We start from the raw sequence: 15,388 nt of genomic DNA, 5'->3' as shown, positions 1-15,388 counted from the left end.
ATCATTCCCTGGGTTACTATCAACCTGTAGACCTGTAGTAATGCATCAATCACCTACCCACTGAGGGTTTCAATCTCTGCCAAGGTCATTAATGGGAGCTCTGAAGGGTTGTCTCGGGTTCTTTAACAATTTCAATTATGCTTCCACCTCTTTCCTATGCTGCTGAATTAATCCATGTCCCCATTGCAGCTTAAGACATCCCCCATTGCTGGAAGGCTGCCGTGGACTGGAAATTACTATGGACCCAGGTAAACGGATTCAGAAAAACGTGGAGCATCTTGGCAGAACTCTGATGGAAAGGAAAGAATCCAGCCCAATATGGAGATTGGCCGATTATCATTTTGAGAGAAAAGCAACTGTGTTGTGCAAGAAAATGCACAAATAATATGTGATCAGATGAATCCCAACTTGTGATTGTTTTTTTGAATGCTAATGATATTTCACAATTTGATGCATCATCAAAAATTAAATAAGTTTCTTAATTTTAGCGCACAGGAAATGGGATGACATCATGATGTGGTTCAATAGGTGCCAATGATCTCTCCACTGCAATCAGTGGCTGCTCACACGATGAGCAGAATTTTCCCATCATTGTCATAATGAGAGGTTCTGACTACAAACTGAATTATATCCCCCTAGAAAATTGTCAAGTTTTCAGACCAGTTCTTGAGCCACTCTGACAAAGAGAAATCTGGGAGTGGGGTTTATACCATCAGTCTGGCGGGGATGGGAACTGGTAGAGCCAGCAAAACTGGCTCCACAGAGACTGGGCATCATCTTTAAAGGACACCCTGATCAGAACTGGCCTTAAACACCCGCAGCAGCCCCCCTCCCTCCCATTACCACCACATAGCTATTGAGAGCTCGTAAAGCTTTTGTGAACATTGGTGTGGTTTGAATATTCAGGGAGCAGGATCAAGTGGTGTGTAGTCCCTTTAATAAATTGGAAATGAATTAAATTGTATTTAAAGAGGTTCCCACCTGGGAAGGGGTGGGGAAAATTGGGAAATGAGATCTCGCCAGCGAGAATCTCATTTCCCAACTCTCGCAAGATTTTGCGCCCATGTGGCTGTTCTCCCTGATGGCGAACGTAGGCGCAAAGTCACCCCCTGAGTGAAAAATCTCACATTGAGAAGTCAAGTCTAGACTTGAAAGGAGTAGCATCAGCACGTGAGAGGGATTGAGGTTTGATCAATTGCAGAAGAGGATGTCAACAGTTTTTTTGATATCTTGGATTTGGTGTTTGTAGCTCAACTCTGGGTTAAAAAAGACTTTGGTTGTTCAGATTCAGTCTGAACAAATAGGTAGAGAGCGGATGGATCAGTTATGAGAGAGCAAAGTTTATGACAGGGGCCAGATAGTATTCCCAAAATCAGTGGAGGAAATGTTAACTCATTCAAAATTTAAACTTTTAAAAGATGTACAACATAAGATGCAATGAAGTTAATTAGACAAGAAAGGTTCCTAAATCACACATTTCCTTCATTTGGATTGTGTTTACATTAATATATTCAGATGGAGAATGACTTGGCGAGTGCCAGACAAAATATATAAATTATTTTTCCACAAAACAGTTTAAATGGAAAATTCCTAGCTGTTAATTCAGAAAACTTAGTAGCACAATGTATTAATAATGAGTTTGTTGTGCATATTTGACAAAGCAATTGGAAAACATCATTAGCATTGCTTCATGATGCATAGTAATCTATCAGAAAGGCTTAAGCACTTATTTTATATTGGAAATTCTGTCAACTATACAAAAATCTATTTAAGATATTGCCTTAAATCTGTCAGTAGTAATAAGGTCTAATTCTATTGTGACATATGGTTCTTGATGGTGTCAGAAGTTTCAAATATGTGAAAGCAGAAATATCTTTAAATTGAGATATACCAAGGTGAAGGATTAAGGTAGTGCAGGATGAGAATAGTAGAAGGCAAGTTCAGGTCACATGGAATAATGTGGTTTGAATAGGAAGAGCTAACATGTACTTCTAAAAGGAAGATCATGTTTAACTAACTTCTTGGAGTTGTTTGAGAAGGTAGCAGAAAGGGTTAGTGAGGGTAATGCTGTTGATTCGGTATAGATGTACTGTCAGAAGGCATTTGATACGGTGTCATACCATCAACTTGTAAGAAAAGTTATAGCTCGTGGAATAAAAGGGATAGCAGCAGCATGCTTACAAAATTGGCTGAATAATGAGAAACAGAATAATGGCCAGTGGATATTTTTCAGGCTGGAGGATCGTTGTAGTGGTGTTCCCCACGTGTCAGTATTGGGACACTTGCTTTTCCTGATTATATATTCATGAACTAGATCTTGATCTGCAGAGAGTGTTTGTGGATGACGCATATAAAACATAGAAGCATTGTAAACTTCAAATGGGCATAGACAAGTTGGTCAAGTGGGAAGATAGGTGGCAGATGAAGTTCGATGCAAAGAAGTGTGGATGATGATTTTGGTGGGAAGAACATGGAAAGGCAACATAAAAGAAAGGGCTAAAATTCTTATGTACATCCAAGAGCAGAGGGACCTGAGTGTATGTGTTTGTAGATCATTGAAAATGGCAGGACAGGTCAGGACTGGTGGACAGCGTGGTTAATAAAGCAGTCCAGGCTTTATTATTAGGGGCATAGGGTATAACAGCCAAGAGGTTATGCTGAACCTGTACAAAATGCTAGTTGTACCTTAACTGAAATATTGTGTACAGTCCTGGCTACCTCAATATCGGAAGGATACAAATGCATTGGACAGAGTGCAGAAGTTTACAACAATGATTCCAGGGATGAGAAAGTTCAGTTATGAGGATTGATTGGAGCGTTCAGACTATTCTCCCTGGAGAGAAGAAGACAGAGAGGAGATTAGGTAGAGATGTCCAAAATCATGTGGGAGTTGGGTGGAGTAGATAGGAGAAACTGAACCCCCTTGGAAAATTATCAAAAACAAGAGAACAGAGATTTATACTGATTTGCAAAAGCAACAAATGAGATATGATAAATTTCTTACAATGAATGTTTCAGGTCTGGAAGGCACTGCCTCGCAGTGTGGTGGAGGTATTTCCATTGAGACATTCAAAAGGGCATTAGACGCTTATATGCAGTGAAACAGGGAGAAGGCAGGGGAATGGCATTAAGTCATGATGCTAGTTTGGAGAGTCGTTGCAAATGGCCTCCTTCTCCACCATAATAATTCTGTGATTCTGAATCCAGTAGACTGTCATAGAGTCACAGAGATTTGCAGCATGGAAACAGGCCGTTCGGCCCAACTTGTCCATGCTGTTCTTTTTTTAAATCCCTAAAATAATCCCAATTGCCCACATTTGGCCCATATCCCTCTGTACCCATTTAACCCATGTAACTATCTAAATGTTTTTTAAAAGATAAAATTGTACCCGCCTCTACTATTATCTCTGGCAGCTTGTTCCAGACACTTACCACCCCCCCAGTGTGAAAAAATTGCCCCTTTGGACACTTTTGTATCTCTTCCCTTTCACTTAAACCTATGCTTTCTAACTTTAGACTCCCCTATCTTTAGGAAAAGATATTTTCTAGCTGACCTGTGCCCTCATTATTTTATAGACCTCAATAAGATTACCCCTTGACCTCCTCTGCTCCGGAGAAAAAAATCCCAGTCTACCTAACCTCTCCTTATAACTCAATCCATCAAGTCCTGGTAGCATCCTCGTAAATCTTTTCTGCACTCTTTCTAGTTTAATAATATTCTTTCTGTAATAGGGTGACCAGAATTGCACACAGTATTCCAAGTGTGGCCTTACCAATGTCTTGTACAACTTCAACGAGACATCCCAATTCCTGTATTCAATGTTCTGACCAATGAAACAAAGAATGCCGAATAGCTGAATGGCTGACTGGCTGAAGATTTTGCTGGCATGCAGAAATTCCAGACCCAGAGAACTTTCCAGTGATCACTGATTTGGAGGAGGCATGGCTGAGAGTGGGGTCTGCCCACACTGGCTATATTTCACTTCCTCAGATTAAGGAGACAAAGTCCAAGTTTTGATGTCGGTTCTCTGAAGGAGATGATGGATGCCTAACTCCTGAAGGGCATATGTGGGTCGGACCAGTGCAGGGAAATGGGGTTCATCCAAGCCCAGGAGAAAGTCTAGATTCCTTAAGATTGCAAATGTAATTATTTTTTGTAGCTACCCCCCCCCCCCTATATTTCCAGATGAGAGTGTACCATGCGAGGGGAAATTTCCTGTTAGATGTACAGTTGAAATACTCCATTGACCTCATTATGAAATCTTCTGATCTCGTCAATTTTCAAAGTGTTAAGATTAATATCTGTGGAACTTTACCACAATTAACTAGTTGCCCTGTAGAAATTCCCTTATGCTCTAATCCATCAGGTATCAGAGAAACCTCTTGACTGTGTAACTGAGCTAAGGATTATAGATTTTTTGCTTTCACTTTGAAGAAAAATTCTTTCATATCAGTCCTGACCTCAGCACATTTGATGTTGAATATGTCAGGATTGTATCTTTTTTCAACAGCTTTTGGGTTTACTGGAAGTGATAGAGAGGTTTATAGAATTTTGGCACGTTTTATGAATTACATAGCTTGCCAACTTGAGCCTGGTATCAAGATTCAATTCTGGTACTTTTCAAATTTTGTGCTTCAATCAAAGTTGATGTACAGCTCTTTAGGTACAAAAAAATTCTAAGCAAATGGATGCCAGAATACTCCATGTACCAAATTTAACATACAATATAGATGCTATGGAGATGATTCTCAAGGGCTGCTAGCTCCAAGATAGATTAAACTGTCAGTTGCTCCAAAAGGCTATGTTTTCAGCCCCTTACTATACTCCATATGCACCTACGACTGTGTGGCCAAATTCCCTCTAATTCAATTTTCAGGTTTGCTGATGACATCACCGTAGTGGGTCGGATCCCAAACAATGATGAGACACAGTCCAAGAAAGAGATAGAGAATCTGGTGAACTGGTGCAACAACAATAATCTCTCCCTCACTGTCAGCAAAATGAAAGAGATAGTCATCAACTTCAGGAAGCATTGCGGAGAACATGCCCCTGTCCGCATCACTGGGGACAAAGTGAAAATGGTTGAGAGCTTCAGGTTTCTAGGTATCCAGATCACCAACAACCTGTCCTGGTCCCTCCATGCTAGAGTTAAGATATCCTACTGACACTTCTGTTTTTTCAGGAGGCTAAGGGAATTTGGCATGTCTGTTACAGCTCTCACCAACTTTTACAGATGTGCCATAGAAAACATTCTTTCTGGTCTGGCTCCTGCTCTGTCAAAGACCGCAAAAAACTACAAGAAGCCCAGTCCATTACACAAACCAACCTCCCATCCATTGACTCTGTTTACACTGTCACTGCTTCTGCAAAGCAGCCAGCATAATAAAGGACCCCACACACCTGGACATACTCTCTTCCATTTTCTTCTCTCGAGAAAAAGACACAAAAGTCTGAGAATGCATACCTACCAACTCAATAACAGCTTCTTCCCTGCTGTCATCAGACTTTTGAATGGGCCTACCGCATATTAGCTATGACTATGATGTGGAGATGCTCGTGTTGGACTGGAGTGGACAAGATGAGAGACCACATGACACCAGGTTATAGTTCAGCAGGTTTATTTGAAATCACAAGCTTTTGGAGAGCTGCTCCTTTGTCAGGACTTCACAGGTGAGATAGAAGTAGAGGCCATAGGGGAGGGAGATGCTGGGGGTAGTGTATCTGTAAACAGTACTTGCCACAGCCAAAGTGCATCAGTAGTAGACAGGGAGGATCTTGAGTGCAGCATGAGGGGAGCCAATCAACCAATCTGATCTGTCCTGAATGCCATTGAGTTTCATTAATATGCTTACTACCCCATCCACCCAAGCGTGTGGTGAGCATTCCATCACACACCTGGACATCAGGATTGTTGTTGTAAGTGGATTTGCAGATGACCTACTTGTCTGAGGATACACTACCTTTGACCTGGTTTTGTTGCCATGATATGGCTGTGGCTAGTCCAGCTAAAGTCCTGCTACAGATAGGTGGGGAACTTGCTGATGGCGGTGCTGTCGAAAATCAAGAGGATATGCTGGACTTTCTTTTGTTTTAGATACTGATAACATTCATTCCATCTAAGTGCCAGGTAATCTGCTACTTGTCAACTCAGTTGAATGTTATACAGGTCATGCTGTAAGCTACAATGAATTGCTTCGATATTGGAGGAATTTGAATTGTCACCATCTAACAGCAACGTCTCAATGCTACTGGCAGCGAACAAGCAAACACCAGTTGTGGAACCTCAGCACCAGCACTATGGACTTCAGTGATGTCAATTAGGTACTCCACGGCTGAGTGCTGTGCACTAGGAGTAGTTGCATTCGACTGGCTGTAGTTCAATTGAACACTGAGGTGCATCGTTGAAACCCTGAAGTCAAACGCCCCAGCTACCCATGCTAGCACACATTAGACACCCTCCTCCCACCCCCATTACAACCAGCCACTGATCCGCCATGTTGCAGTGACCCTCTGTGATGTTCAGCAAATTGAGAAAAGCAAACCCTTCCCACTAACCAACATTCCTCACTTCTGCTCTTTGGACAAGCACACAACCTCAGGCAATACAATTGCAACCCTGGAGAGCTTGGAAAAATAATTAGTGTTCACAAGTTGTCACCAATGAAATCCTCATGAAACACCAGACATGGAGGGTCCCTGGTTCCCAGGAAGCTCGTGGACATTCCTAAACCGTATCCATACAAATCATGGCAGATGCAGCTACCTGATGCACAAACGGAAAATCTCTCCAGTGTGTGACTGTGTTAACCCAGAACATACCATGGAGCACACAACAACTCAATGCCCAACTCATAAGTATGAAGAAGGTCTTAGAGCAATTTACACCACCACTTCTGATGTAATATCCTGGCTTGGCCATCTTGATGTAAAATTACAGTTGTTGCTCTCTATACGGTCGTATGGAAGAAGAAAAGAAGTTTAATCAGCTAAGTAAAATAAATAATTATATGGCAGATAAATGTAAAATACTACAGATGTTGGGATTCGAAACAAAAACAGAAAATGCTGAAAAATCTCAGCAGTTCTGGCAGTACCTGTGGAGGGAGAGTAGAATCAATGTTTCTGGTCAGAACTGACAGAATAGGTATTTGTGGAGTAAATATAATTGACAGGAAGCCCGTCTGCCAATTGCTTTATGTTTTAAGTTTTACATTTATTTATTAGTGTCACAAGTAAGCTTACGTGAACATTGAAATTAAGTTACTGTGAAAATCCTACTCGGGTAAACTGAGGGAGAATTTAGTATGGCCAATGCACCAAACCAGCATGTCTTTCGGACTGTGGGAGGAAACCAGGGCACCCGGAGGAAACCCACTATGGCCTCACCCCTCCCTGTTCCTGTGACCTCTTCTAACCTTACAGCCTTCCATGAACACTGCATTGCTTCAATTCTGGCCTCTTGTGCATTCCTAATGTCAATTACTCCTCGACTGGTGGCTGACACTTTAGCTGCTAGGCTCGAAGCTCTAGAATTCCCTCACTGCCTTTCTTTATAAACATATAAATTAGGAGCAGGATTAGGCCAATTGGTCCCTTGAGCCTGCTCCACCATTCAATAAGATCATGGCAGATCTGATTGCGGTCTCAACTCCAAATTTCTTTGACTCCCTGGTTAATCAAGCATCTATCAATCTTGGCCTTAAAAATATTCAACGGCCTTACCTTCACTGCTCTCCGGGAAAGAGAATTCCAAAGGCTTACATCCTCTGAGAGAAAGAAAAATACTCCTCATTTCTGTGTTACGGAAAACCCTTTTGTTGGAATCTTACAGCCATTCATGCCAGTGGGATTTTCCCATCCCGCTGCAGTGAACAGTGATTTGCCTGCTGCCAAATTCTCTGACTTCACTGCAGCGGGAGTGTGGCATGAATGGCTGGTAAGATCATGTCTTTTATTTTTAAACTGTGTTCCAAAGGGGAAACATCCTTTCAGCATCTACCCTGTCAAGTGTCCTCAGGATCCAATATATTGCAATAAGATCACTTCTCATTCTTTTAAACTTCAATGCATAAAGGCCCGACCTGTTCAAACTTTCCTCATAAGATAACCATCACCTCCCTTCCTACAGAGACACACACACACACCACATACATCCGTCCCAGGTAAAAATATGAACCTTCTAACATGTTTATATTCATACTTACATAAGGAGACCAAAGCTTTAAGATACTCTTCAAAACCTCCCTCTTTAATCAAACTGTCAGATTATTCCAATATCTCTTTGTGAAATTTGGTGTTAAATTTTGTATGATAATGCTCCTGTGAGCTTTTTCTTAAACCAAGTTAAAGGCAAGACATCAATGCAACTTGTTCTTGAATTTCTTGTAACTCAACAATAATCTTTCCCTTAATTGCTAGTCTATTCTTGAATCAAGGGCAATGTTTGGTTTTTGAAATGTAATCAGTCTGATCGATACATCTGGCTTTCCAGAGTCATGTGGCTATGTCATGAGGTCTGCCTCTAGAGCCAGGCATCTGAGAGCAGTTGATGAAAGGCACTTGCTAAAACAAGACACTTATGAAGCTCTGATGTCCTTACATATTGAAGCAGGCAGCTGCATCTAAAGTGACAGTATTGCTTAGAATTGAAGATAGCCCAATAGAATTAAATGACCATGGAAATAATGAAACCATATGCACAATATACCTAATGATTTCATCATCAGTGAAGATGTAAGCCCAAAGGAAAATTGTGGAGGCACTTCTCTGGAAAACATTAGGCTTGATTTTTAAAAATGCAGGTCATGAATATGGCCTTTTCAGAAAGTGGCTGTTAAAATGCTGCTTTTTATTTCTAAAACTGAGCGCTTTCAACCAACAAAAGCAAAATCCACAATTTATATTTATTTAACACAGTCAATGTATTAAAATGTCTCAAGACGATTCACAGGAGTGTCATCAAACAAAATTTGGCCCACAGCCACATATGGAAATAACGAGGGAAGAGAGCCAGCAGCTTGATGGAAGAGGTAGGTTTTAAGCAGTATCTTAAAAGAGGAGCAAAAATAGTGTGACAGAGGCTGGGATTCCCCAGCACCACTGTGGTGGGAGCCATATTGGGAGATGTGGCAGGCCAGCCAAAGGTCCATTGACTTTTGACTGGACCAGGCGATCCCAGCGGATGGATGGAGTTGGGGTCTCCTGCCAAGAGTTTTAGGGAGGGAGTTCTAGAGCTTAGGTCCTTGGCAGCCAGAGGTACTGATGCAAATGATGAAGGTTATTATTGAAGGATCTGAGATATTTCAGATGCTTTTATCAGGAAACTTAGGAAATTTGGCATGTCAGCTACATGCCGCCAACTTTTACGGATGCACCATAGAAAGTGTTCTTTCTGGTTGTATCATAGCTTGGTATGGCCCTTGCTCTGCCCAAGACTGCAAGGAACTACAAAGGGTCGTAAACGAAGCCCAGTGCATCTCGCAAACCAGCTTCCCATCCATTGACTCTCTCTACACTTCCTGCTGCTTCGTAAAAGCGGCCAGCATAATCAACAATCCCACACACTGGGCATGCTCTCTTCCATCTTTTTTCCGCTGGGGAGAAAGAGAGGTTGAAGCTGACTGCAAATACCCCACAACCGGTGGGTGCAGGACATCTGTGATAAAGTGACATCTGAGCCAATCATTTTTCGTGGGTTGACTTTTGAAAAGGCTGCTCTGATGTTGGCAATGGTGACGTCTGATACAGGTTCATCCAAGGCTTCTGGGATGGAGGCCGTGCTCTCGCTGACCTCTTGCTCAAATGGGCATAGAATGTACTGAGCTCATAGGGGAGGAGTGCATTGAAACCAGTGATTTAACCTACTTTCATCTTGCATCCTGTTATGTCTTGATCTTGCCATAATCAGTAGGAGTCCACATGGCTAGTCTGGACCTCTAGCTTGGTCTCGTACTGTCTTTTAACATCTTTGGTGGATCTCTGTCGATCATTTCCGGCTTGCTTGTACAACACAGTAAGAAGTCTCACAACACCAGGTTAAAGTCCAACAGGTTTATTTGGCAGCGGAAGCTTTCAGAGCACTGCTCGTTCATCAGGTGCATGGGAGTCATATTCACAAAGAGGGCACATATAGATACAAACTCAATTTACAAGATAATGGTTGGAATGCGATTCTTTACAGATAATCAAATCTTAAAGGTAGAGACAACATAAGGGCAGAGAGGGCCAAGTACAAGTTAAAAAGATGTGTATTGTCTCCAACCAGGACAATTAGTGAGATTTTGCAAGCCCAGGCAAGTCATGGGGGTTACAGATAGTGTGACATGAACCCAAGATCCCTGTTGAGACTGTTCTCATGTGGGGGGCGGCGATAGAGTCAGAGACATGTTTGATATTTGTATAGCAGTGGTCTAGAATGTTTGGGCCTCTGGTGAAACAGGAGATGTGTTGGTGGTATTTTGGTCATACACTCTTGAGCTTGGCCCGATTGAAGCCCCCAACAACAATAAACAAGGCCTCGGGATGTTTCGTCTCAAGGCTATTTGTGGTGGTGTATATTTCGCCCAGTGCGATCTTCATGTCCACATGGGATGGGATGTAAACTGCTGTCAGGATAACAGAGCTGAACTCGCACAGAAGGTAGTAGGGGCACAATCTTAGAGTCAGGTATTCTAGGTCCGAGGAGCAGGAACTCGCCAGCGTAGCTATGTCTGTGCATCACAATGTGTTGATTGGAAGGCATACCCCAACTCCCCTAGACTTGCCTGAGGCTGCTGTGTGGTCCATTCGATGGATTGAGAAGCCCTCTTGTTGTAAGGCACAGTCCAGTGAATCAAGAGTGAGCCACATCTCTGTGAAACAGAGCACACAGCACTTCCTCAGTTCTCTTTGGAAAGTGAGTCTGGTTCTAAATTTGTCTACCTTGTTTTCCAGAGAGTGGACATTTGCCAGGAGTGAGTTATGGAGGTGGGCCTTGGGATCGCTTTGCTTCACTTTCACCTGCAGGCCTGCACATTTTCTACACTTCCTGGAGGGACTGCTTCTTTTTGGGCCTGGGAGATGGTGAGACCATTATGCGGCGTTAAGGATAATGATGAATCCAAAGGGGTTCTTTGCTTGAGTTGGTGTGTAGATGGAGGATTTGTTGCCTTGCTTGCAGTTCCTGCATTGTTAAATGGATCTGTGTGGTCAGGCATTCCAGGTGCGCTTTGGCTTTGGAGATCAGAGGATGTCCATTCTACAATCCGGCTTGGATGGGTGGAGGGCCGGTGGGTGCTTGACATCTCTGGGACCGCAGTTGTGGTTGAGCCAATATCTGGGTCCTTGTGTTGGGGTCCTCAACATCACTGCCAGATTAGGATCTTCCTTCAGAGAATAGAGGATCTCTTGACTGTAAGTAACTTTAAAAGAACAGTGTTAGTGATTTTTAGTAAGAAGTCTCACAACACCAGATTGAAGTCCAATGGGTTTATTTTGTATCATGAGCTTTGGAGCGCTGCTCCTTCACAGAGTTAGTATTGAAACAGTGAGTTGGATGGGAAAATGATCAGCAAGTGGGTTTGCTGGGTGGGAAGAGTTGAATGTTCATAAGAAGGCAGTAATGAATGCCTTGATGAGCCCTTCAAAGGATGCAAAAAGAGGCATAAAGGGAAGCTATAGACTTTTCTAAAAGGAGATCATGACGGGAGATTTGGGAGGTCAAAGATGGCTGGAGTATTTCTATTGAAACTGAATTGTCTACTGAACTTGTTTCTATTATAAGGCCTGTATGAAAATCGAGACAAATTGAAATTCCAAATAATATTTGTATAGTGTAAAACCAATGTCATATTTTTTAAAATGAATACATTTTTATTGTAAAATGATCTTTCAATACTGCTCAAAACAGTTGAGGTAATGGTGAATTATTGACTTTTGAAATCTAAGTATCAAAATTCAATTGCAAACTTTTTGCACAAATTTCACACCTAATGCACCAAGGCCTATACTTTCATTTGTTGAGATCATTTTATCAGAAAAACATACATGAATAAAACCAGCTGTAAAGTTGTTAAAATGTCATATTCTTTATCTGTATTAATGCTATTCCAAGTATTTCTGACCCACCAAATATGGATTAATAAACAGTGAGGAAAAATGCAAGAAAAAATAGATTTATTTTGTCTTGTTAGGGTTGTTCAGGCCATTAATAAAATAAGGAACTAGTGCAGTGTTCCACTGCTGAGTGATCAAATCGGAAATATTTCAGTATGTGCCAGACCTGACAACAGTGATCTGCCCAATGTATGAGAATGTTAACACAGCAAGTATCACAAGCGAGTTCTGTACAAGAGCTCTTTTTTTCAGACAGCATAGGAGAGTTACTGACTGGCGAGTATGTTACATTGAACAATGTAGCTCAGTAACACGGGGTTATCGAAGATGTATGGCCCGTGGTAGGTTTATAGTCGGTTAAAATGGCAGGCTTATCTCATCTGTCAATTAATGAGTATAGAGAAACTTAAATAAAATAAAGGTTTAAGAATTGGATAAAATAAATAATTAAAGAAGCTTGAATAAAATGAAGATTAAAAAATGGATAAAATAAAGATTTAAAGATGCTTGGATGAAATGAAGATTAAAGAATTAGATGAAAGGAATTGGTAAGCGTGCAGTTGCTTTGAAGGTTTTTGATATGTGGAACCGCTTAGCAGCAGGACAAACAGATATTTGATTAAGTAAAGCGGAGAACAACAGAGTATAGAGGAGGTTCTAAAGGAGACAGGAGTTCAAAATGGAAATTCATAAGAATTCATGTCACAGACTTCTAGAACGAGTTGTTTTGATAAAATGAGATCAAAAGGGATAAACAATTTATTAGTAGCAGAGTCCTCCTGCACTGCAGGAGGACAGCTAAGATCATAGCCACGCCCAACTGGATATTTTCCTGAAAGTAGGATTCAATGCCAGAGGATGCTGTTTGCAAACTTGAATCAAAAGAAGGGTTTCCCAAAATAAAGATAACTCACGGCGTGGTAATTATTTGCCAGATTTGGCTCATAGAATTGAACCATATGTGATGTTGCTTTGGTGACAAGGTGCATTCTCAGAGTTTAAAGACATAGATGGACGTGAAATGGAGTTGGTTCAAATATACTGGGGGCGATTCTCTAGCAGCACAGTGGGCTGGGAAACTCAAGCAGAGACCATGTAACGGGCTCCTTGCTGGGCACCACACCCTCCGTGCATCTCCGGCCGCCTTATTTTTGGTGCTGTCAGCTCCACATCAGAAATCAGCGCGGAGCTGATTTAAATATTTAAATTATAATTTAAATCTTATTAGCGGACCTGGGACTGGAGTTCCAGACCTGCTAGAGTTCTCCATCCCGACTCCACCCACCCAGGAATGCTTCTGACATGTCTGCCTTTTTCCTCAACTGACATTTAGCCCTCACTATGGCTGACAAGGCCCTCAATCCTATTAATTCCATCTCTTGAACCTCTGACCTCCCTCCCTCCCAGAACAATGATAGGGTTCCCGTTGTCCTCATTAATCACCCCAATGGCCTCCACATTCAAAGTTCATCTTCCACCATTTCTGCGAACACCAGCATGATCCACAATGAGCCATATCTTCCCTTCATTTGTCTGCCAGCAATCTACAGGGGGCACTTCCTCTGTGACACTCTGGTCCATTCCTCCATTGCTCCCAGTGCTTCATCCCTTTCTCATGGTACATTCCCATGCAATCACAGAAGGTACAACATCTGCCCCTTTACCTCCTCCCTCCTCATTGTCCAAGGCCCCAACACTACTTTCAGAAGAAGCCACATTTCATTGCACCTCCTTCAATTTGGTCCCTGTATTCGCTGCTCCCAATGTGGTATCCTCTACACGGGGGGAGGCTAAATGCCAGTAATAGCCACACCAGTTCAACCATTTACAAACCATGATGATAGTAAAGATCTCTGCAAGTCAACCTTGTGAACAGAACAGTTGTTGTCACCACATTCCTACACCGCAGGGAGAATTGTTCTATATATCAGCAGCAAATAAGAGAGTTAGAGAAATTTGACCAGCAATGCCTCCACCATATCCATGATGTGGAGATACCGACATTGGACTGGGATAAACACAGTAAGAAGTCTCACGCCACCAGGTTAAAGTCCAACAGATTTATTTGGTAGCACAAGCCTCAAGCTTTCAGAGATCTGTCCCTTCATCAGGTCAGTGGGAGTTCTGTTCACAAACACGACATATAAAGACACAAACTTAATTTACAAAATAATGGTTGGAATGCGAGTCTTTACAGGTAATCAAATCTTAAAGCCACAGACAATGTGAGTGGAGAGAAGGTTAAGTACAGATTAAAGAGATGTGTATTGTCTCCAGACAGGACAGTTAGTGAGATTTTGCAAGTCCTGGCAAGTTGTGGGGGTTGTAGATAGTATGACATGAACCCAATAACTTGGTTGAGGCCGTCCTCACGTGTGCAGAAGTTGGCTATCAGTTTCTGCTCAGCGAGAACAGCAACCACACCATCACACAACCCTGCTACAGCAACCTCTGCAAGGTGTGCCAGATCATTGATACGGATGCCATCATCTCACGTGAGTACACCATCCACCAGGTACACCATACGTACCCTTGTAACTCGGCCAACATTGACTACCTAATATGCTGCAGGAAAGGATGTCCTGAGGCATAGTACATTGGGGAGACTATGCAAATGCTATGACAATGGATGAATGAACACCACTTGACAATCACCAGGCAGGGGTGTTCTCTTCCTGTTGGGGAACACTTCAGCAGTCATGGGCATTCAGCCTCTGATCTTCAGGTAAGCGTTCTCCAAGGCGGCCTTCAGGACACACGACAATGCAGAATAGCTGAGCAGAAACTGATAGCCAAGTTCCGCATACATGAGGACAGCCTCAACCAGAATCTTGGGTTCATGTCACACTATTTGTGACCCCCATGACTTGCCTGGGCTTGCAAAAGCTCACTGTCCTGGATGGCGACAATACACATCTCCTTAATCTGTGCTTAACCTTTTCTCCAATCACATTGTATGTACCTTTAAGGATTGATTACCTGTAAAGACACGCATTCCAGCCATTAACTTGTAAATTGAGTTTGTGTCTTTATATGTCCTGTTTATGAACAGAACTCCCATTTATCTGATGAAGGAGCAGCGCTCTAAAAGTTAGTGGTGTTTGCTACCAATATACCTGTTGGACTTTAACCTGGTGTTGTGAGACTTCTTACTGTGTCCACCATATCTGCTTGATTCAAAGGACTGTTGAACAAACTAGAGCATTCTTCTCGAAGTCTGTTCCAGAAACATTCAGATAAAACAGCTGAAAAGTCGACTTTGATGGACTAGACACTGCACTCTGGATCACACTA

At 42.2% G+C, this 15,388-nt stretch overlaps 1 long non-coding RNA gene across 1 annotated transcript in view; it reads left to right on the top strand.

The window, feature by feature from the left end:
- Positions 1 to 15,388, top strand: part of LOC145347052 (uncharacterized) — a 69,661-nt gene that overhangs the window by 14,105 nt on the left and 40,168 nt on the right. The window contains exon 2 of the long non-coding RNA XR_013887760.1: positions 10,934 to 11,062. This is a non-coding gene — a long non-coding RNA (uncharacterized LOC145347052). The remainder of the gene's footprint in view (positions 1 to 10,933; positions 11,063 to 15,388) is intronic.

This window comes from Carcharhinus amblyrhynchos, chromosome 8, assembly GCF_965287045.1.
Source record: "Carcharhinus amblyrhynchos chromosome 8, sCarAmb.v2.hapA, whole genome shotgun sequence".
Taxonomy (NCBI): Eukaryota; Metazoa; Chordata; class Chondrichthyes; order Carcharhiniformes; family Carcharhinidae; genus Carcharhinus; species Carcharhinus amblyrhynchos.
This window is presented reverse-complemented; position numbering and strand designations above follow the sequence as displayed.